At 40.7% G+C, this 24,447-nt stretch overlaps 1 long non-coding RNA gene across 1 annotated transcript in view; it reads left to right on the forward strand.

The window, feature by feature from the left end:
- The first annotated feature begins 1,444 nt into the window (after window positions 1–1,444).
- LOC134928308 (uncharacterized) overlaps window positions 1,445–24,447 on the forward strand; it is a 32,186-nt gene continuing 9,183 nt past the window's right edge. Inside the window, exons 1-2 of the long non-coding RNA XR_010177885.1 lie at window positions 1,445–2,398; window positions 11,897–11,952. This is a non-coding gene — a long non-coding RNA (uncharacterized LOC134928308). The remainder of the gene's footprint in view (window positions 2,399–11,896; window positions 11,953–24,447) is intronic.

A 24,447-nucleotide genomic window follows, 5' to 3' on the forward strand; every position in this document is an offset into this window, starting at 1 on the left:
ATATGCATGTCCCTGTTGTAGTATTTATATAGCAAGCACCACTATGGCATAGTATACAGCATTATGGGCCTGATTCTCTGTCTGACCAGTGGCGATGTTGCATGCAGTAGAGAAGCTTTCTGTCGGAGTTGCACGGCAGATAAATTCTGATGGTATTCATACAGATGTGTAGTTCAGATTAACATACACAAAGAAGTGCATAGAAAATGTGTTGGGCATTCCTGTGTTGTTACAGGGTGTTGGCTAATCAGATGCAGGTGTAGTGCAGTATGGAAATTTTGCGTGCTTGTTGCTAAAAGTGGCTTCGTGCAGAGATGCTGAATCGCTAACATTGGAGATCATACTCAGATGGATGATCTGCACCTAGCAGAAGGTGCAACCAAAGGTGACAGCTTTGTAGTGGCAGACCCAACTGCAGCAAAAGATGCAAAGAAGACTGTATTAGTTCCACCTCAACAGACCCCACCCCCTTGACAGACCCCCACCCCCTTGAAAGACCCCACCTCCATAAAGGCTGCTTACAGAATTTTCCCGGGCTGGTTTTTCATCCCATTCTGTCCCTGCTTGTATCTGTGCTCAGTCTTACAATGATGTATGACCTGTGACATGAACCACAACCTCACCTTTGTAGCAGAGTTTGGCTGTTCCTCACCCAGTTTTAAGCCTCCTACATAACTGTTTCTGTTTCAGTTAAATGACTGTGTTTCAACTGACATATGAAAATGATGTTCATTATCATCTGTTTGGTATGATTGGTTAATCATACAACTGACTATAATCCTACAAAATCCCTGACTTTGGGCAAGTGTACCTAGAAGAATTGATGCTGTTTTGAAGGCAAAGGGTGGTCACACCAAATATTGGTTTGATTTAGATTTCTCTTCTCTTCATTCACTTTGCATTTTGTTAATTGATAAAAATAAACTATTAACTCTTCTATTTTTGAAAGCATTCTTACATTGCAGCATTTTTCCACACCTGCCTAAAACTTTTGCGCAGTACTGTATATATATATAAATGAGATGACTATAGATTGTAAGCTTACAAGCAGGCCCTTCCTACCTCAATGACTGTCTTATTGTAGCCCACCATTAGGGGTAGATGAGGGTATGCTAGAGGTTACCTCTAAATAGCCAACCCCATGTCGCGGTAATATGAAAGAAGGATATTTGTAGAGGTGCATTGATGTAATAACTTGTTATGTAGTAGGTATTGGGTATATAACTAATATGGTAATATATATATATATATATGAAAAAGCATAACTATGTACTATGCCACCATAGTAGACACATGACAGGGCGAACATTATGGAAGGGCATGCGCTGCTTTCAGGGATTATAGTCAGCTCGAGGTAGTGGCTCAAGACCGAGGTCACATGGTTGGGGGAGCGGAAGCTATAAAGAGGCATGCGGCGGTGACAGTTGGGTGGCAGTTATCTCAGTTAGTGTGTAGACTGGGTCCTCAAGCGTCATTGGAAGAGCTGTGCTGTATACATATAGCGGCGCTTGGAGACCAGGCAGTGCAATCAAAGCCAGGCAAACCAGGGGGACAGTAAGTGGAGCTGGAGGCGAGGGTCCCCGCAGCACTCATACTGCTAATACCTGCTGTCATCCAGCTTGACATGGCAGCAGTAAGGCAGCCTAAGAGGGGAGGACACAAAGGAAGTAGAAGGCCCCCTAGCAACGGGGGAAGAAGCCGTCCCAGTGCTTCCTGTGTAGCTGAAGGTGGAGCCGCTGCGGATTCTGGGGCAGAGTGAGTGTGTCTATGATTCTATCAGTGGTACGGAGGCTACAGTATTGACACTGAACTGGATATAATAGTAAGAGGCAGTCGGCAGCTTAAGCAAATCAAACAAAACTGAGGCTGTATATAAAGTGAACATAAGGCAGACAGCCACCCTGATTATAGGATTTCATTGGGATCCATACCATTTAAGGTGAATACAGCCATACCTAACAGAGGTGGGGTAAACCCAGCAGAGTTAGAGACTGAGTTGCACAGTCACAGTTTGCATAAGTCAAGAAAGAGTCCGGGGAGTGAGCGCTGCAGCCAACTGGTCAGGAGGTGTGTAAGTGACAATCAATAGCACTGGGCCTGGGGAGCTCACAACAAACCTCACCATATTCCTGTCAGTGTGTTACAGACATTTCAGTCAGCGGTGGGCAGAGAGAGAGGGATAGCACCCGAATCATAAAACAGCTATAACCACTGCAGCCACAGCATCAGAGGCAGACAGAAAATCAGGGACACTCCATAAGACTTATACATAAGGGTTAATGATAAGGAGGTAGCGGATTGGAGGACCCTTGTTAACCCTTGCTGTATACGGGTGAAGAACCCAGTAGTGTAGCTCAGACCAAAGAGGATTTCGCAAAGACAAGGAACCTGCCAAGAGGTAGGAGTGTACATTAGCTGTTTGCATTATTTATAAGTATAAATTTGGATGTCGGTATAAAGTGACAATTATATAAGGTATGCACCGAGACCACTGATAAAGGTATCCCCAGGAAAGGGCACCCCTTGCTTAACCAAGTTCAAGCACGCATTCAGTCAGTCAGCCTCAGGTTCATACACGGCTGCAGCCAGTGACCAGTCAACAAAATAACCTTTGTAATAACTAGCCACACGTGTGTAAAGTGGAAAGTAATAGAGCAGAGAGAGCTTTTTTTCCTACCAGCAGTACATTATAAAGTGATACAAATTAACATATCGTGTCGTCGATTCCTGACACGAGGCTTAATCCTATTGGCTAATAAAACTTCTATCTTATACGTAATATGTTTGCCAACGTCTATATTTTTTATATGTGCTCTTAAGTGGAATAACTGGGTTTTTTTTTGCTAACCACGAAACCTACATATGTCTGGTTATATTTTTACACCTGCTATATCGCAAACTGACAAATACCCTTTGAAGCTCACATGTCTAGCTGCTGACATTATATTTCTGGTAGGAAATTACCGTAATATATCTTAGATAAAGGTCATAACTTCACAATATGGGTTCAAACAAAGTGCAGTGTCTGTACTTTTTCCTGTGTCAGCTCTAAGCTGAAAACAATTTGAAACAGCTTGTCAGATGTCAATTATAAATGGAGTCTTATGAAGAAATATGGCTTCCATCTTTATCAACTTCCCCTCCTTGTTTCTAATTTTTACATCTAATCTACCCTTCCTTTACCTGGTCATTGATTTTATAGGGACACCTACTTTCACGTCTAGTGTACCATAAGGGCACTCAAGACATGGGCTAATCCATTCAACATCCCTATATTTGGGCAGAACCAATGTTCCCTATCCTCTTATTCCTAACCACAAGAGAAAGTTCACAAAGGAGAAGCGTCTTTTGAGCATGGAATCATTATAATGTTCATGGTCCTTGCTCAATAGTCCTCGAAAGTCTTTTTGACTCAATATTGTGACAGCATAGTTCATTAGATTACGTCATCATAACAGTAGGGACAGCTGGAAGCTTCTGTGTATCTGGTATGGCAGGTTTCACAGTAGAAGAATGTGGAATTGTATATTATAGCTCCTCCAATAAGTTTCATATAAATTGGTTGCAGTTTAGCAGTTTCAGCAATGCCTTAGGTAGAAAAACATTTTAGTGTCAGTATCCACATAATAAGCCTTAAAATATGCAATTAATAGCAAAACAAGTCCCTTAGCAACAATAGATAATATTCCTGAAAAGCAATTGGTTGTATAGTGTTTATAAAACCAAGAAAAGAAAGAATCTGGAAATACACTGGTATAATTATGATTAGTAGCGAACTGATTTTCAACTGTATTACTTTATTTATTTTTTCATCAATAATATCTTCTGGGCTAGTATAATTTATTAAGTAAGTACAACATTTTACTCCATACATGGTCTGCAAAGTGACATACTAGCCTGCAGATACAGTAAACATTTGGAGACAACTGTTTATATTGGTCCTGTTTTACATTTAATGACCAGCATCTTTTATGCCTATTTGTCTTTACCTGGGTAATTGTTGACATCCTATGTGTATTCCCTTTTGTTCTGTTATTTTTGGCATAGTTACTGATTATTGCGCCATCACTTGACTCCTTATATAAGTAAGGTTCAATCATTACTGTTTATATAAGAATAACCATGCTAACAAGAAGAACTAAGTTATACATCCCCCAGACCCTTATATGGCCTGGGGCCTATTAAATTGTATCTATATATTTGATTATGTATTGTGATTGGATAATACTTCCTTGGTCACTTTCTTGCAATGAGATGCGTTTATTTATGAGTTTCTTTCACTCAACGTGACTGAAGTGGCGGTAGTCAACAGAACTTAAAACGGTCCTTTGAATTTGGGTTCAAGAGACTTTCTCTTTCTTAGTGACCACCCAATCACCTTGCTTTAGTTCATGTGAGTTGGAATCTGGGAATAGATTCAAAAACTTTGCCATGCAATTTGGTTAGTTGCTGTTGTATATGCATTACATAATAAGTTAAGTCACCATGTTCATGTTGCAGTTGCTGTGGAAAATAACATACTGTTCTAGCAACAATACCAAAATAAGATTTCATATGGTATTAACACATGCTTTTCACTTGAAGTATTTGTGAGAACAAAGCAATGGGTAAACCTTCTAGCCATGTTTTGCCTGTTTCTGTAACTTATTTTTATAGCTTTAGTTTTAAGGTAATAGATACGTTTTTTTTTTATGTCTACTACTCTGCCTATATTGAGTGTAAAAGGCCTGAGTAACACCCAGATATGACAACATTTTGCCTAATACTTCTCCTGTGAAATGGGTACCTCTTGCTTTCAATAACTTAAGGTACTCCATATCTACATATTACTTCTTGCATTAACTTCTTTGCAACTGTTTTGGCGTTTGCTGCTCTACAAGGCCAAGCTTCAACCCAATTTGAGAATAGGTCTTTGCACACAAGTACATTTTCATACCCAGAACATTTGGGTAACTGGATAAAGTCTATTTGTAATCTCTGAAAGGGGTAGCAAGTTTGTGGGGTACTTTTTGCTGGTACCTTCACAACCTTTCCTGGGTTATGTAAAGCACAAGCTACACACCCTGCAACATAAGCCTGTGCTGCCTGTGTGAAACCTGGTGCCACCCAATGCTGGTTCAGAATCCTCACCATTGCATCTCTTGATTGGTGAGTTTTTTATGCAATATTTGTGCTAAGACTGGGTAAAGTGAGCGTGGTAAACAGAGACGGTTTCCCACCATCCAACTGTCACCGTGTATTCGCCCACCTAATTTTTCACAATCTTTTTCTCCTTGCCTAAGGCTTGTGCTTGTAATTTGCACAATAACTGTAAGTCTAATGACTCTGGTGTGACAGTTAACATCACCTGAGTGTCTGGTAGAGGCTGGACTGCTGCAGCCTTTGCTGCCTGATCAGCTAACGCAGTCCCTCAGACCTCTGCAGTATTTTCGTTAGTGTGTGCCTTGACCTTTATGACTGCTAATTTCTTTGGCAATTGAAAGGCAGCAAATAATGCCCTAATACAGTCTGCATGTTTTATTGGTTTTCCTGAAGAGCCTATAAAATCTCTGCTCTTCCAGATAACCGCATAGTCATGAGCAATACCAAAGCAGTACCTTGAGTCTGTATAAACGTTAACTGTTTGACCTTCAGCATAAATACAGGCTGCTATCAGTGCCCTAAGTTCTGCCTCCTGGGCTGAACTACCTGATGGCAAGGGTTCCTGTATTAAGATGTCTGTTTCTGTGGTAACTGCAAAACCTGTATGCGGCTCCCCATCCACATAGTACCTGGAGCCTTCCACAAATAAATGTAAATCTGCATTTAGTAGAGGATGTTCCTGTATGTTCTGTGTACTTGCGGCTTCTAGATTCATTAACTCTATACAATCATGTTCTTGATCATGTATAGAAATTGAAAAATTTGATTGGTTTTCTGTGCCTGTCATTTCATCATCACTCGCACCATTCCCCTCTTTTGAAACCAGCGGCAATAATGTAGCTGGGTTCAAAGAAGTACAACGTTTGATAGTGACATTAGATGGTGTAAGCAATGCTACTTCATATTTGGTTAGTCTAGCAGCAGATAAATGTTTAGTCTGCGCTTGGTTCAGAATTTCAGTCACTGAGTGAGGCACCTGTACAGTTAAGGGATGACCCAGAACAATATCAGCAGCCTTGTCTAACAGTAACGCTGCTGCTGTTACTGACTTGACACATGTTGGTGCTGCCCGTATGACTGGGTCTAACTGTACTGAGTAATACGCTAGGGGTTGCTGTTTGTCACCATATACCTGCATTAATATTCCTTGTGCATGGCCTGAAATTTCACAACAAAACAAATTGAAAGGCCTTGCATAATCAGGAAGTCCTAATGCTGGTGCTGATATTATGTCTGTTTTTAACTGACAAAAAGCATTTAGCTGTTTTTGTGTCATGAGTAATGCACACTTGTAGTTTCTGTGATGCGCCTACAATCCACTTTCTGCAATAAGTGATTAGTCCTAAAAGGATATGAGTTGTTTACATGTTTGAGGAGGTTTAACTTCTGAAATAATTTTCCTCCTTTTTGTAGTGATATGCTTACTATAAGCAGCAATGCAGTGTACTTTGTTTTGTGCATATTATAACTTATTTCTATGTACCCTACATTTTTTTTTATATATGAATAGCAATAAGGCTTGACATTTGGGTTCTATTTAAAAATACCTTACACTTGTTGTTCTTTTGATGGCATCATATAAAACTTGACTTAAATGACTTAAGCTGTTGTAAGGTGCATCATAGAGATATTTCTAAAATAAACCTCCCTCCTTTACTGTTATATGCCAAGCATCAACAGTGATGCAATGTTAATGTATGTTCACCTAACATCTTTCAGAGGTATTATTTATGCATTGTTACAGTTTACAGTTACAATCTTGATTTTATACCATGTAAATGTAATTGTATCATGAGGGCAGACTTTTATATTAGGGGTTTGGACTATAACTACAGTTCTGCCCACTTCTCATACCTAGTTTACCTCATTACTTGGCCCCACCCCTTGTAATAGTTACCCAAACACTTCCTGATTTTCTGACATTTCATTACACACTGTAACTGGAACAGTAACGAGCTGTACATGAAAGAAAATATTTTCTTACATTTGTAACATGTTTTTAATTATCTACCTATGAACTGTTACTCTTTTAGACACAGAGATATTAATTTTACTGTGGAGATTTGTTTAATGCAAATACATGTTATATTTTTAGTTTTATGACAGCCCTTTGCTATTGGCTGGGGCAATATTCATTTGGCCACAACACATTTTAATATACTTATCCAAAACTTTATATTAAGAGAATACTATTTTACACACACAAATAAAACACTGAGAGTGAGCCAGCACTCTCCCAACTCCGAACAGGGGTTGGCTGTAGTTTGATGATAAACCATTAGAAATTACATAATACATTATATCACACACTTCCATTGAAGTCTACAAGTCCTTTGTAGCTACTGATTTAATACATATTTACCAATGTAATTTACAGACTATATATTTTGCTATTCTGTGGCACAAAATGACAGAAAAGTGCAAACACACTGATTACAATTTATGAATAATCTCTTTACACAATTTGATAAGCATGCAGTTCCAGAGACAAAAGCAGCCTGAAACTGAGACTTTGACAAAAGCAACCTGAAACTGAGACCTTTGGACCCCAGTTTTACCTGCTGACGGATCAGACCAGCCCACATGGGAAGGCAAAATGGAGTAAAGAATAGATTACCCACCAGCTGGTTTTAGGTTTGCATTTCCATGCCACCTGAGTCCAATTGTCCATCACTAAGCAGGATCCAGAAAACTCATAACCCTTTTTGGATTCTATTTCTAGGTTTAAATTATTTTTATTTTTTTTACATGTCTAATGAACTCCATAAATTGTTGTTTAACATCAGGGAGTTCTGTAACTGTTGTTATGTTAACAGTTCTGAATTTGTTTATGGCTTGTACCATTTCGTGGTTCTGCGCCGCTCTGAGCGCGCTGGATTAGGTCCGTCAGCAGCTACACCAGGTGTGACAGCATCTTATGTGCACACCGGATATAGTTTGCAGGGACCAAATCCTTAAGTAAATTATACACTGGAGGTGCAGATGCCAAGCTTGAGACCATACATAAGTTTTTCTTAGGAGACATTTTTGGTCTCTTGACATTACATGCTGTACAATTTTTAGTCTACCAATATATTAGTCTGTGGCATGCACATCTTCAGGTATAATTAGTAGGTTTTTTATTTTTTTTAACACTGGCAACCATTTCCTGATTAACTTTTTAGATTTAACAGATTTCCTAACATTTGGTTCTTTACAGGGCTTACATTTATAGGACCAAGGTGTTTGACTAATTGGACATAGTGTATCATCTGGTGGGTTACAATGTGTACAATTTGGACATGCCCAGTACGGATACCCTTTGGTTTTTTGGGGACCATTACGTCTAATTGTTCCCTGTCCAGATATGTCTGCATCTTTAAAATCATCCATATTAATTAGAGCCATTTGTTCTTGAGTTTGTCCTAACTCTTCTAACCTTTTCTTATACTGAAGTAATTTAGATGTTTTAATCCACAAATCAAGACTCTGTTCCAGATTATTATCCTTCACATATCTCCCATAGGTTATTCTAATTTGTTTCAACCTATCCGGGTCTAGAGTGCCATTAGTAGTCACTTTTGCCCATTGAAACAATCGTCTCATACCCTTCAAGCATTGCTCACCATGTACATTCTTCATAATGTCCATGGCACTGCGAGGTGCTTCATCCGAAGGATAAGTATTTGTATTTCCCATACTTATGGCCAGTAAGTATTCAATAAAATCCGGGAAATATCAGTAACCTGGATCTAACGGATCCTCAGAGATATAACTGTGAGGAAAATTGCCTGAAACAGAGGTGACTTGTAACCAATTTTTACCTATGTCACTATCCTTTGGAATGAAATGACATCCCATCAGTATGAACACATCATCTGGGTTTTCTCTATTTTTCCAAACCCCTTCTTCTGCAGAGTACATTACTGCTTTTAAAACAAATGGATGTCCCTCCCCTAACTTATGTATGATTGCTATGCAGACACAATCCTGACAGGACATTTAACTTGCATTTATTGCTCGCACCAGTCTGTGGTTGCAGCTCACGGAAGAGAGAGAAAAAAAAGTTTTAAATGACTTCCGTTCCTGATTTTTTTTCTTAACTCTGTACGCTATAATATTTAAAGCGACAGGACGTGTTTTATGGTACTAACAAGGTATGCAAGTCAGATGCAATGATATTCTACTGTGAGTACAACTTAGACTCGTCTATTATGTACAATATATTGTTCTGAACCTTCCAATTCAGACAGTATATCTGACCAATCCTTTCCAATATTTCTTACTTTAAGAATAAAATGACAACCTATTGGTACAAAAATGTTAAACCCCTCTTCCCACGGTTCAGAGAATAAGGGTGATTCTCCTGGATTACAAATATAATGTAAATAAAATTTCTGATCATGGTGTGCCTTTACTAAGAGTACTACACACTTACAAAGGGGACATGTCTGTTTCATAACTCTGACTTATTTCTAGAGTCTTTCTACAATATCCTACACATATAGACTGCAGTAACACAAACTTAACCTACGTTCTAATTCTCAATATAAGACAAAACAAGACAGTGGTCGCAGCAACATCCAGTTTAACAACCCATCAGTTGGTTATATGCAGACACACTCTAAATACTCAGAATCCATTTACTCCCACATTCATTCATTCTTACACCTTTATAACACATATAAGCACATATAACAGAAGGAAAATGAAAAAATCAACCTGCTTACTGAGTGAACTTTGTGCGCACGATCCCGATGCCTGTCTCCCAGCGGAACAGATTGAACAGTTAACGGAATGAGAGTCTACAGAGAAATATCTCTACGTACCATGCATGGGTTTTGAGTCTCAGTCCAGGAACCGTCCGCCCAGTCGTCCGCTGTTCAACAGGTGATGTGGGATCTCGGATTCGGAACCTCCATATTGATAAAGGTAACCCCAGGAAAGGGCACCTCTTGCTTAACCAAGTTCAAGCACGCATTCAGTCAGTCAGCATCAGGTTCATACACGGCTGCAGCCAGTGACCAGTCAACAAAATAACCTTTGTAATAACTAGCCACACGTGTGTAAAGTGGAAAGTAATAGAGCAGAGAGAGCTTTATTTCCTACCAGCAGTACATTATAAAGTGATACAAATTAACATATCGTGTCGTCGATTCCTGACACGAAGCTTAATCCTATTGGCTAATAAAACTTCTATCTTATACGTAATATGTTTGCCAACGTCTATGTTTTTTATATGTGCTCTTAAGTGGAATAACTGTTATTTTTTTTGCTAACCTAGAAACCTACATATGTCTGGTTATATTTTTACACCTGCTATACCGCAAACTGACAAATACCCTTTGAAGCTCACATGTCTAGCTGCTGACATTATATTTCTGCTAGGAAATTACCGTAAAATATATCTTAGATAAAGGTCATAACTTCACAATATGGGTTCAAACAAAGTGCAGTGTCTGTACTTTTTCCTGTGTCAGCTCTAAGCTGAAAACAATTTGAAACAGCTTGTCAGATGTCAATTATAAATGGAGTCTTATGGCTTCCATCTTTATCACCACCCATACAGTGCATACCAGTTACCCCCTTTTCCCCAACCGGGAAAAGCAACAGCGTTAATAATACTGTTATTTCTCAGCACAAAAGAAAAGTGGGACTTTATAAACACTTCATCTACTGTATATATGATATACATCATAGTGATAAGAGTACCCAGGTCACTCTATAGAGTTATAGTGTACACTATATTTTTTCCCCTATTTTTTTTTTGTACCTGCATGAGTATATTTATTGTATAGGTATTTTAGGGGGAAGTTTAGTGACTTTGGTGAATGTAATATGTTTGTCAATATGAGTTTATTCATACCTGTAACTGTGTGAAAATGGTGTCATATGGTTACATTTAAATTGTTATACTTACCATTTGTCCAACTGATTGGACACTGATGCCGGAGAACTGAAACGAAGAACAGGTATATTAGAAATGCAAACGTATACTATTATTTAAGCACAATCAATAGCCTACTGACATTGAATCAGGCTTACCCAAGCAGGCCTGGATTGAATAAAATAGCTTGGGTGGAGGTACATTTATTAGTTACCCATCCATTAGATTTAAGGCAGGGTTACATTATCATTGTTATTTTGAATTGTAAAACGCAACGAAATATGCTGCGCTATATAAGAAACTATAATTAAATAAATATAGAATTGGCTGGCTGCTGGTTCCTGTCTTGTCTGCTGCGGCTGATTGTACAGACAGGCTGGACAGGGCTGTAGGCAGGCTCGGAGGCAGAGCCATCAGTGTTGACTGATAGCCAAGATCTGCAAAAGGCTTATGGGGAGGAGGGGGGATGCAGCAACTGCACATGTGCAGCAGCTCTGCCAGTGGCCATTTTTCATAGTGCTTCCTCTTTCAGTTAAAGCTGCCTGATCGGAGTTCAGCCCTGATTGTGGCAGCCGGCCGGCATGGGGGATGGCTGGACCAGCCAAACGGAATCTGGCCGGGCATCCCAGGATTCCAGTCTACTCCTGTTGGTCATAAACACGATCAGAAGCGCCAGCCTTTACAACCCGACACTTTGTGCTATACCCCATGGATGGATGTTGTATCACTTCAGGGAAAATAAGCATTCAGCATCATTGAGCACAAGGCTTCAGATAACAGTAGATGGGGAATTATTGGGAAGGGGATCATCATATTTGCTAAACAGAGGGTATATTGTATTTAAAATGGAAATGCCAAATGCTGACAACCTCTTTAATATTCTTGCAGGGCTACAGAAAAACACAACACACTCCCTCCAGCAAACTGCGATACACCTATAAAAGGTAACATTCTATTTGTAAATATAATGCAGAAGAAATAGTAAAATGCGTCTACAAATTAGAAATGAGTGGGTTCGGTTCTCAGAGAACCGAACCCTACCGAACTTCACGTCCCGAGCCCGGATCCGATCCCGACTCAGGTTTTCCCGCCTGACTCGGAAACCAGAACGAGGATAAACATCATCATCCCGTTGTTGGATTCTCTACCTCATTGCCCTCTTTTAGTTCTTGGCATGATGTGCTATTTTGGTACTATTTTTTTTAAGTGCCATCCTTTCTGACACTGCAATGCCACTCCTAGATGGGCCAGGTGTTTGTGCCGCACACTTGTGTCGCTTAGCTTAGTTATACAGCCACCTCGGTGAAACCTTTTGGCCTAAAAACAATATTGGGAGGTGTTTTGTGTTCAGAATAGACTGGAAATGAGTGGAAATGAATGTTATTGAAGTTAATAATACCGTAGGATCAAAATAACCCCCAAATTCTGTGATTTTAGCCGTTTTGATGGTTTTTTTTAAAAATCATCCAGATCCAAAACCAAAACCAAAACACGAAAGGGTGGTTTTGGCAAAACCAATCCAAAACCAAAACACGAGCGGGGAATTAGAACCAAAACCAAAACACAAAACACGAAAAGTGCCCGCTGCACATCTCTACAATATATGGCAAGCCACTCACCACTTCATAGTGCTGCTGCTAGGAGTGGTCCTAACTCTGGGGGTAATTCAGACCTGATCGCTAGGCTGCATTTTCGTACAGCCTGCGATCAGGTCTGAACTGCACATGTGTATGCACCGCAATGCGCACGCGTCTGTCCGCAGCAACGGGGAGCGCCGGGCAACAGCAGGATGTGCGAGAAAAGCGATTGCACGGTCGATCGCAAGGTGACTGACAGGAAGAGGCCGATTGTGGGTGGCATCTGACCGTTTTCTGGGAGTGTCCAGAGAAACGCAGGAGGGACCAGGCATTTGAAGGGAGGGTTTCTGACGTTAGCTCTAGCCCTGATCATCGCACTGGAAGGGTAAGTCCTGGGCTGTGCAGAGACTTCACAAACTTTTGTTTGTGCAGCTCTCTGCACATGCGATCGCATCCCTGCATAGTGAATCCCCCCTCCCGCTGTAGGCGGCGACTACCTGATCGCAGGGATGCAAAAACTCACCTTAGCAATCAGGTCTGAATTGGGCCCTCTATACAACGAGAGTCCATAGATTGGATCACATATTAATCTGTTTTTAAACTGAGAGCTAACTTGTCACAAGTGAATACCAATATGACACTAAAAGGACCAGCATTACAGGTACTTGTGGTACTGTACTTCCAGGAAAGTTAGCTCTCAATTTACTGTAATTACACATGAATAAATGACCCAATATATGAACTGTAATTTTTTAGAGTTCGGACCACTCTCCATTTTATTTACAATTACAAATGTTAGGTTTTTTTTTTCTAATTTATGGCAGTGTGCTGGAGGATTTTTTGTGTTTTATATTGACCAGATAAACCGTTACTTTCAAGCTCATGCTTTAGTCCATTAATTGCTTTAAGCCACTTCGATTTTGTAAATGATTATCCTATTATTCCAGATTCTACAGCAGTACAATATAAAGTAATGATCAAAAAGTTGGGATTCTATTGCTGTACTGTGTTATTGTTTGACTTTTTAAAATAATCACTACATGTCTTGTTTCTGTCTCTGCTTACTGCTAATTGAAAGTGATTAGGATGCTCAAGTATAACCCAATACTGCCCATTCCTGGCCTGTCTGTTGTAAGTAACAGGATACCATTGAGAATCCTCACATTTCCCACTAGGGCATTCACAGTATTAATATTAGAGCCGAGATTACCCTCCTCCTATATGTGCAAGAGGGAAAGGTTTGTAGTATGTATCATAGTGGAACACACATTAATCAAAATTTAAGTTTCATTTCCAGTAAATCCCTATAATGCAATTTATGTACTTTTTTTCAATTTGAACACAATATTTATTTTCATGCATAATGCATTGATTTAATTTAGTTTAAAATCATTCTGTCATAGGGTTTCAATTTATAATTTGTTTTTATAAACTTTATGCAATTTTATAATCTAAAATGAGTTGCTTTTCCATTTTGTTAATTGCTTTATTTTTCTTATATCAGATCCTAAGTCAGTGCGTGCAGTATGTTGGACAAGAGCACAGCTCATAAAGATCAAGCCAGCGTACAGTAGCAGCCTACATATACAAAGGGCCAGATTAAGGGCCACATGAGCCTGGGGCTGAAAATAATCAAGGCCCAGGGCATATTGTGAGAGGAGGAGCTGTGACCAGTGCTGTGTGGGTGTTGCCAGAGTCATGTGGGTTTGATTATACCTTACACTATCAGCCCCAATGTCTCACTAAATCAGGGGTGGATAAAGAGAAGGTAGGGCCAGGGGGATTTTAATCACTTACCTGGTATGGTCACATTGACGTGACTATCAGATACTAGAGTTGTGCGGCTAGCATTTTTCGTGTTTTGGTTTTGGTTCTAATTCTACTTTCGTGTGGTGGTTTTGGCTTGGTTTTGCCAAAACCGCCCTTTTCGTGTTTTGTTTTTGGATCTGGATGATTTTTTAAACCCCCCCCACATAAAAACAGCTAAAATCGCAGAACTTGGGGGTAATTTTGCTCCTACGGTATTATTAACCTCAATAACATTCATTTCCACTAATTTCCAGTCTATTCTGAACACCTCACACCTCACAATATTGTTTTTAGGCCTAAAAGTTGCACTGAGGTGGCTGTATGACCAAGCTAAGTGACACAAGTGTGCGGCACAAATACCTGGCCCATCTAGGAGTGGCACTGCAGTGTCAGACAGGATGGTAACATTTCAAAAACTAGGCCCCAAACAGCACCTCATGCAAAGAAGTAGAAGAGGTGCAATGAGGTAGCTGTATGACTAAGCCAAGCGTCACAAACAATTCCCACTGGAATTATACGTCCAAATCACTGGAATTATACATCCAAATCACTGGAATTAAATGGCAAAATCTCAGTATCGCCTGCCTAGTGACGTGGAATCTAGATGGAATTTGACACCGGGGACACAATACCTCCATCAATTGTCTAAATCCCACTGCACTAATGGCAGATACCGAACGCACGTCTAACACCAACATAAGTGTCAAGGCCTCAGTTATGAGGGCTTCCATAACTGAAGCTGAACCACTAGTCATGAACATAGGCCAGGGCCTCAGCCGTTCCTTGCTACTACGTGTCGTAAATGGCATATTGGCAAGTTTACGTTTCTCCTCAGACCATTTAAATTTCTTTTTTTGGGTCTTTTACTGAACTTTGGCTTTTTGGATTTTACATGCCCTCTACTATCACATTGGGCATCGGCCTTGGCAGACGACTATGGCATTTCATCGTCTATGTCATGGCTAGTGACAGTAGCTTCAGCACTAGGAGGAAGTGGTTTTTGATCTTTCCCTATTTTATCCTCCAAATTTTTGTTCTCCATTATTTTTCTGGAGTTATATAACACAATATGCAGTACAGGAATGACTGATGGCTGATGCACAGGACACTAGCACTGGTGCAGTACAACACAGCTAATTATACAGCAGCACTGGGCATATGGCAGCAGATGCCACCACCACTGTGAATGGTCACTGGACTGACTGATGCACAGGACACTAGCACTGGTCTGATGCAGGACAACACAGATAATTAATTATACAGCAGCACTGGGCATATGGCAGCAGATGCCACCACCACAGTGAATGGTCACTGGACTGACTGATGCACAGGACACTAGCACTGGTCTGATGCAGGACAACACAGCTAATTATACAGCAGCACTGGGCATATGGCAGCAGATGCCACCACCATCACCACTGTGAATGGTTACTGGACTGACTGAGACCCAGGACACAACCACTGGTCTGATCTTCTAAGGGAGGATAGATTTAGCAGTCACTAAGCAGATGCTTCTGTTACATTGGCCTGTCCATAATGAAGGCTACTACAAGAAATGTAATTTGGAGCAACCCATATGGAGCCTCATAGGCACATCCCACCAAAAGATGCCAAATAACCATAGATGCTCTATAATCATATAAAATAAATTAAGGATAATAATAATAATAATAATAATAATAATTAGGGGCCCCCACACACTGATATTTGAACTTGAGCAGTACCCCTCCGGCATTCATTAACAGCGGCTGCCGAAGAGCTCCCCAGTCTAGAGTCAGTCTTGCTTAGATAGTGAAATCCCGCAAGACACTGACCCAGAACCGCCTTCATCTGCTGCTCCGGCACTGCCCAGACTGCTGCTGCAGGACATCCAGGTGTGTGTCGCGCTCACGGGTATATTAATGGGAGTCCCCACAATTTAATTGCCCCTGGGCCCCCACCAGCCTTAATCCGGCCCTGTCTATAATCACGGCAGCCAGGTGGGACAGCCTAGTAGCAACAAATGCCCTCCTGCAAGAAACTGATATTTTACTGGTTCATATTACTTTGCATTACTAACCCAATTGTTTTAAAATAAAATAATGAAGAAAAAAAAATCCATATAAACAACACATACGGACGAATAATATGATAGTATGTCTATAAAGTCACTTCATCAAATACTGTAAATACATAGTAAAAGGCTGTTATTACTGACATACATCCTATATATATATATATATATATATATATATATATATACCAAAAAATTAAATACCTTTCCTGCGCTTACAAATGAGCAGCACAACTGAAATCCCCCCTGCTAATAGGGACTTTTAGCAATAGAAACACAGAAAGAACAGAGTGCGCTAACAAACTATGATGTTTGAGTGATAATCAATTCATCCACATATAGTAGGTTCTCTTGGGGTCTATTCCTCTCAGAGTCTTCCCAGTTGGGGCCTACAGAGAAACCCACTCACCAGAAATAATCACCCAACAGAGAATAACAGATTAATAACAGAACTTTTTGTTAAAATATTCTTTTAATACAAAATTACATACAATGTAATTACTTAATTACATAAAACATTCCGACCAATTGGACACATATCAAATTGCTGTGATGTTAAACCAAGAATGGCCCCCTCACTTAACGGTGTGAGCTCTAGGAGGACACTTGAAGCAGAGAGGATAGTGTACATGATTGATGAACCCTACGCGTTTCGTCCTAAGCGGACTTCTTCAGGGGATAAAAAAACTGTCTATAATGGTTTTTAGAACCGTTTAGGCTGTCATAAACCACTTTGCAAAATGGGACTGTGCTTTTTGGAACAACTGTCGCCTCTATATAGGATCCCTATTTGGTTATCTTCAAACATGAGTCAGAACTCTGACAGAGTGGGGAATTGAAAACCTCTTTACGATATACAATCCAAAGACTATACCGGTATTCAAAATAAAATGGACCCCAAAAATGGGTTAGAAAAACATCTCTCTTCTCACAGCGTAAATGACAGATTTGTGTACAGGGACGTATACAGAAAAAATGGATAAAGATCCAATAGCAGCACTCAGCTACAGCTTATCCCTGGATCATCTGGTCATCACAGTCAGGAGGAGATATATATATATGTGTGTGTTTGTGTGTATAAAATAACTGGTGTGCTTGTCCCTAAAGTTGCACCTTTAGTACCTTAGTAATATGAAGCTTATAGAATTTTTTCCAGTAGTTGGAAAGTAGTCCAACAATAACTCTGTTTTCCCTCTTTCTGTGGTTGTCAATTTATATTATGAAGGAACAGAAAATGTCTTTTATAATCAAATAGTAAAGGGGGATAAATCAAATATCAGTTATTCTATGATTCTTCTTAAGCCATTCCACAGGATAAGCCTCTAATAAAAATGTACTTACCAGATGTACAATAAATATATGAGTAGAAACCATTACATGCAGGTTAGACAGTCTTTCTTCTAGAGGTGAGCGGGTTCGGTTCCCAGAGAAATGAATCCCCCCAAACTTCACTACCCGAGCCCGGATCCGAGTCAGGCTCGGGTTTTCCCACCTGACTTGGAAACCAGAACAAGGCAAAACAGCATCATCCCGTCGTCGGATTCTCACGGGGTTTGGATTCCATATAAGGAGCCGTGCGTCACCGCCATTTTCAATCCGGCATTGGAGAGTGTAGCAAGAGGACGTGTCTCCATCCTCAGTGTCCTGCATAAGTACAGTGGTAGTGTCTTGTGCAGAATCAGTCCAGTTACAGTGGTGGTGTCCTCTGCTGCCATATGTCCAGTGCTGCAGTATAAGTCCAGTCCAATGGTGCTGTGTTGTGCTGCATCAGTACAGTGGTGGTGTATTGTGCTGCATCAGCCCAGTCACAGTGGTGGTGTCCTCTGCTGACATATGTCCAGTGCTGCTGTATAAATCCAGTCCATTGCAGTGGTGCTGTGTTGTCCTGCAACAGTACAGTGGTAGTGTCTTGTGCTGCATCAGTCTAGTCACAGTGGTGGTGTCCTCTGCTGCCATTTGTCCAGTGCTGCTGTATAAGTCCAGTCCATTGCAGTGGTGCTGTGTTTTCCTGCATCAGTACAGTGGTAGTGTCTTGTGCTGCATCAGTCCAGTCACAGTGGTGGTGTCCTCTGCTGCCATATGTCCAGTGCTGCTGTATAACTCTAGTCCATTGCAGTGGTGCTGTGTTGTCCTGCATCAGTCCAGTGGTGGTGTCCCTGTGCTGCTGTATATGTCCAGTGGTACTGCTATCTATGTCCACTGATACTCCGATATATGTCCAGTGATACTGCCGTATATGTGCAGTGGTACTGCCGTATAAATCAAGTGATACTGCTGCATATGTCCAGTGGTACTGCCATATAATTCCAGTGATACTGCCGTATATGTCCAGTGGTACTGCCATATAATTCCAGTGAAACAGCTGTATATGTTCAGTGGTACTGCCGTATAAATCCAGTGATGCTGCTATATAGGTCCAGTGAGACTGCCGTATAATTCCAGTAGTACTGGCGTATATATCCAGTGATGCTGCCGTATAAATTCAGTCCAGTGGTACTGCCGTATAAGTCCAGTGGTACTGCCGTATAATTCCAGTGATACTGCCATATAATTCCATTGATACTGCCCTATAATTACAGTGATACTACCATATAATTCCAGTGATACTGCTGTATAATTACAGTGGTATTGGTGTATAAGTCTAGTGATCACTGCCGTATAAATCTAGTCAAGTGGTACTGCCGTATAAATCCAGTGGTACTGCCATATAAATCCAGTGGTACTGCCGTGTAATTCCAGGGATACTGCCGTATAATTCCAGTGATATTGCCGTATAATTCCAGTGATACTGCCATATAATTCCAGTGGTACTGGCATATAAGTACAGTGATACTGCCGTATAAATCAATTCCAGTGGTACTACCGTACCGTATAAGTCCAGTGATACTGCCATATAATTCCAGTGGTACTGCTGTATAAGTCCAGTCCAGTGGTGCTGCCATATAAGTTCAGTGGTGCTGTCCTGTGCAGTATATTATTTACTCCAAATAAAGGGGTTATTAATATTTAATCCAAATAATTTTCACAGGGTTTGCCCTGTGTGGTGTAGAGGTATGCTCTCCTGTACTGCATAAGTTATATAACTCCAGAAAAATAATGGAGAACAAAAATTTGGAGGATAAAATAGGGAAAGATCAAGAACCACTTCCTCCTAGTGCTGAAGCTGCTGCCACTAGTCATGACATAGATGATGAAATGCCATCAACGTCGTCTGCCAAGGCCGATACCCAATGTGATAGTAGAGGGCATGTAAAATCCAAAAAGCCAAAGTTCAGTAAACAGACCCCAAAAATTTAAATTAAATGGTCTGAGGAGAAACATAAACTTGCCAATATGCTATTTACGACACGGAGTGGCAAGGAATGGCCTATGTTCATGCATAGTGGTTCAGCTTCACATGACGATGGAAGCGCTTATCCTCCCGCTAGAAAAATGTTGCGTTAAGCTGGCAAAAGCACAGCAAAGAACTGTGCGTTCTAAGATGGTATCACAAATCCCCAAGGAGAGTCCAAATGTGTCGGCGGTTGCGATGCCTGACCTTACCAACACTGGACGGGAAGAGGTGGCTTCTTCCACCATTTGCACGCCCTCTGCAAGTGCTGGAAGGAGCACCCACAGTCCAGTTTCTGATATTCAAATTGAAGATATCACTGTTGAAGTACACCAGGATGAGGATATCAGGCACCAGGGGAGACACCTGTTGTCCGTGGGATGAATAAGCCCATTGTGATGCCTAGGCAAAATAACAAAAAAAGCCACCTCTTCGGTGTGGAATTATTTCTCCACAAATTCGGACAACAGGTGTCAAGCCATGTGTTGCACCTGTCAATCTGTAATAAGTAGGGGTAAGGACATTAACCACCTATGAACATCCTCCCTTATACATCACCTGCTGCGCATTCATCAGAAGTTAGTGTCAAGTTGTGAAACTTTGGGTAAGAGCATAAGCAGTCCACTGACACCTAATTCCCTTCTTCCTCTTGTACCCAAGCTCCTGCAAGCCACACCACCAACTCCCTCAACGTCAACTTCCTCCTCAGTCAGGAACGTCAGTAGTGCGGCAGGCCATGTCACTGGCAAGCACAAAGAAATGTAGCGCTAATTGGTCATCAATGAGAAAGGTCGGTCACAGTATCCACATGATTTAATATTAATAAGAGAAGAATTCATAAAACATAATAGTGCACATTCAATATAAATAAAATCAATTCTAATAAAAAGAGAGTGCTACTCCCATTCATTGATATGAGGATCAAGAAACTGTATAGTTCAATAGACCTGTTCCTTTTAAAGCAGTCCCTGAGGGTCCCAAAATGACCAAGGCAGATCAACCGTGTTTATATAGTTACCACCAATGTCTTTTTGAAGGCGTTTAAGCGGATCAGCGTCCGCAGAAAGCAGTCCCTTTACAATGGTGATGGTTCAGTTTTCCACTGTGTGAGAGGTCCCTCAAAGAATGGATCCAATTAGGAAGTGTATCCACGGACTTGGTTCAGGTCGTTATCCTCAAAGCTTCCAAATGGTGGGAGTAGACACACAGCAGTAGGTCTCACCGACGCGTTTTGTGTTTTGTTGCGTTCACGCAACTTTTTCAAGGTGCTACTGGTCCTGCTGGAGGGGGTTTATATAACCCTTTCAATATGGCTGCTCATTTGCATGTGTAACAAATTAAGACCTTCCCATCTCATTAGATGACCAAACAATGACAGACATAATATAGATTATTAATCCTGCTTCCTATATGTAATAAATTATACAATCATTATCCTAAAACTTATCATTTATATTAAAAACATATTTTAAATCCGGTCACATGACCATTCTTCCTCATACACATAGATGAGTTAGGGGGAAAAAACGGGGTGGACTTCAGTCCGAATTCATCATAGTTATGAGAAGATAGAACACCAGACTCATCCGCATTTTGTTAGTTACTTATTTATTTAAATATATGATAAATATGCAGCTGAGTACTTGTATATCGTGGGTAGCCTCATGGATAGTCTCATAATGCGTCCGGATGCGCACAATCGGTGACGCAACAATGTAAACAAAGCGTCACCCTATTGCGCCCGGACACGTATTCTTGGAGCTTCTGAACGGTACGTCCAATCGCGCATTGCGGGTGACGTGGCCTCATGAGTAACATCACCGTGTCATCACCTCGCGCCCGGACGTCACGCACACACGTAACTCAGGGCATCGTAATCAGTGTCATGACAACGCGCTGGACTGCGCATTGCCTGGGTAACCACAATAAGACTGGCTCGTAGTTATTGGTAAGAATGGGAATTATCAGAAGGAGATGGTATTAGTCATATTTAAAATAACCTTACTGGGGAAGGCAGGTCCCGGAGATTAGTTTAATACATATCTATCAATCGGATGTATGCATAATACTCAGAAAGATATTAATATTAATATTGAACTCTCACTTATTGTAATATATCCAAAGAAAAGGGGGGGGTGGAGGAAGAGGAAGATAGAAAGATCGATACTCCACATGATCAAGGTCTTATATCTAAATAACTAATATGGGTTAAATAGCTGAGCCCAAAAATAGGGGTCAAATTATAAGAAAAAAGGGGGGGAAAGGTACAGATGGAGGATGAAAGGAAAGGAAAGGAAAGGGGAGGGAGGGGGGGGGGGAGGGGGGATGGGAAGGGAGTGGGGGTTGGAAGGGGTGGGGGAGGAGGCGGAGAAACTGGGAAAGAAGTGAATGGGAAAGAAGGGAGGGGAGAGGAAGAGTGGAAGGGTGAAAATTTAAAATGAAAAATGTAATTGTGAAATTATATATAGTTACATATAGAGAGAGGATTTTGTTGCAGATAGAAGCACATCAACTGTCAGAGAAATCGATTATAATACTAAATTGAGTTCCACAGCTTCATTTAGTCCTAAAGGATATATAGTGTTCAATTTGAACATCCAGTATAGTTCTTGTTTACATAGATTTTTGTACCGGTCACCCCCTCTCTTGGTCACTTCAATATGTTTGATTGCCACTAGACAAAGTGAGCTGGGATCCCCATTGTGATTATCTCTAAAGTGTCTCGAGACACTGTGTGTCTGGATTTTATTTATAATATTACGACGATGTTCTAGAAAACGGGTTTTGATACTCCTAGTGGTGCGTCCCACATATCTTTGGTTGCAACCACATGATAGGAGATATATGATGTAATTTGTACCACAATTCATAAAACTGGTAAGGGCATACTCCTCCCCTTCCCCAACACGAAGGTGTGTTGTTTTCCTTGGTATATATTTGCATGTAATACACCTAGTGGCCCACAATGATGAAAGCCTTTCAGTCGAATGGGTAGCCACATTTCCCTTGGATTCTCTCCCTCCTCTTGTATGGGTATATTTTTCATAAAGCTGGGTGCAAGAATGCTTTTAAGAGAGCGATTCTTTTTAAAAATTAATTTCGGTTTAGTGGGTATCTGGCCTCTAAGAAGAGTATCTTGATTTAGAATCCCAAAGTTCCTACAGACTATTTTCTTGATCTGAGTACTTTCACTATTAAAGGTGGATATGAATGCTAAATCTTCCTGTTGATTAAAAGGAATGTTGGCATCGCATCTATCTTTCTTCTTTGAACCCAGCAGTTCTTTCCTATCTAGGTCATGGACCTCTTTGATCGTTCTTCTTAATGGTGACTGTGGGTATCCCCTAATTTGGAAAGCTTCCATCATGGATTCTGCTTGTACCAAAAAATGTTCATTATCTGTGCAATTACGTCTCAAGCGTAAAAATTGTCCCTTCGTGATATTTCTCTTCCAAGGGGGGTAATGAGCGCTCTGATAATGCAAATAAGAATTTGTGGCAACCTCCTTATTATAATTAGAGGTGTATATTTTTCCGTTCCTTGTTTCAAGAGTTATGTCCAGGAAGTTCATTGTGTAAGGGTGATAGGAGTGAGTAAATTGTAAATTAAAGTGATTGGAATTTAAGCTAGAAACAAAGTGTTGTGCTGATAATAGGTCCCCATCCCAAATAATAAACAGGTCATCAATGAATTGGCCATAGAGGACCAGGTTCACGCCGAAGTCCCTGCCCCACACATGGGTGTCCTCAAACACACCCATGTAGAGATTGGCGTAACTCGGCGCAAACCTGGTCCCCATGGCCGTGCCCATAGTCTGTAAATAAAAAGTGTCCATAAACAAAAAATAATTGTGCTGAAGTATAAAAGAAATAGCATCCAACAAGAATAACCCGTGTCTCTCTGTGAGGTCACCATCAGCCTGCAGTCTGCTCACGATTGCATCACGACCCAGATCATGCAGGATGTTGGTATAAAGACTGTACATCGAGAGTCAGAAAGGCATAAGTATCCTTCCAGACGAAGTCTTGTATTAATTGAAAAAAGTGAGTGGTGTCCTTGATGTGTGACCTCAAAGTAGAGACACGGGGTTGAAGAAAGGAATCCACATAGAAAGACAGATTAGAGGACAAAGAACCAATACCCGAGATTATAGGACGCCCCGGAGGTGAACTAAGTGATTTGTGAACTTTAGGGAGGTGGTAATAGATAGGAACAGTGGGGTGCTTAATAAACAAAAAATTAAATTCCTCCCTGGAGATAATTCCATCAGCAAGGGCGTCATCCAAGAGGTGTTGTAACTCTCTCAAGTATGCAGCTGTAGGATCATTTGATAATTGCCTATAAAACTCTGTATTGCTCAGTTGTCTGTGTGCCTCAGAGATATAGTCTTTCCTGTCCTGCACCACCAATCCACCCCCCTTATCAGCCTCCCTGAAGATAAGGGAAGTATCCTTTGTCAGATCCCGAAGGGCTTTACGTTCCCACTTATTCAAATTTGTGGCAGTTTTTAGGTTCCTCGTTTTCCCTGATTGGCACAGATTTTTAAAGTCCTCTAGTGTGGTCTTGTAGAAGCATTCGACCATAGTACTCTTATATGTGAGGGGGTAGAACTCCGACTTACACCTAAAAGTACCTCCTTTTATATCAAACAACTTACGGGGAGTTTTTG

This window comes from Pseudophryne corroboree, chromosome 5, assembly GCF_028390025.1.
Source record: "Pseudophryne corroboree isolate aPseCor3 chromosome 5, aPseCor3.hap2, whole genome shotgun sequence".
NCBI classification, from domain to species: Eukaryota; Metazoa; Chordata; class Amphibia; order Anura; family Myobatrachidae; genus Pseudophryne; species Pseudophryne corroboree.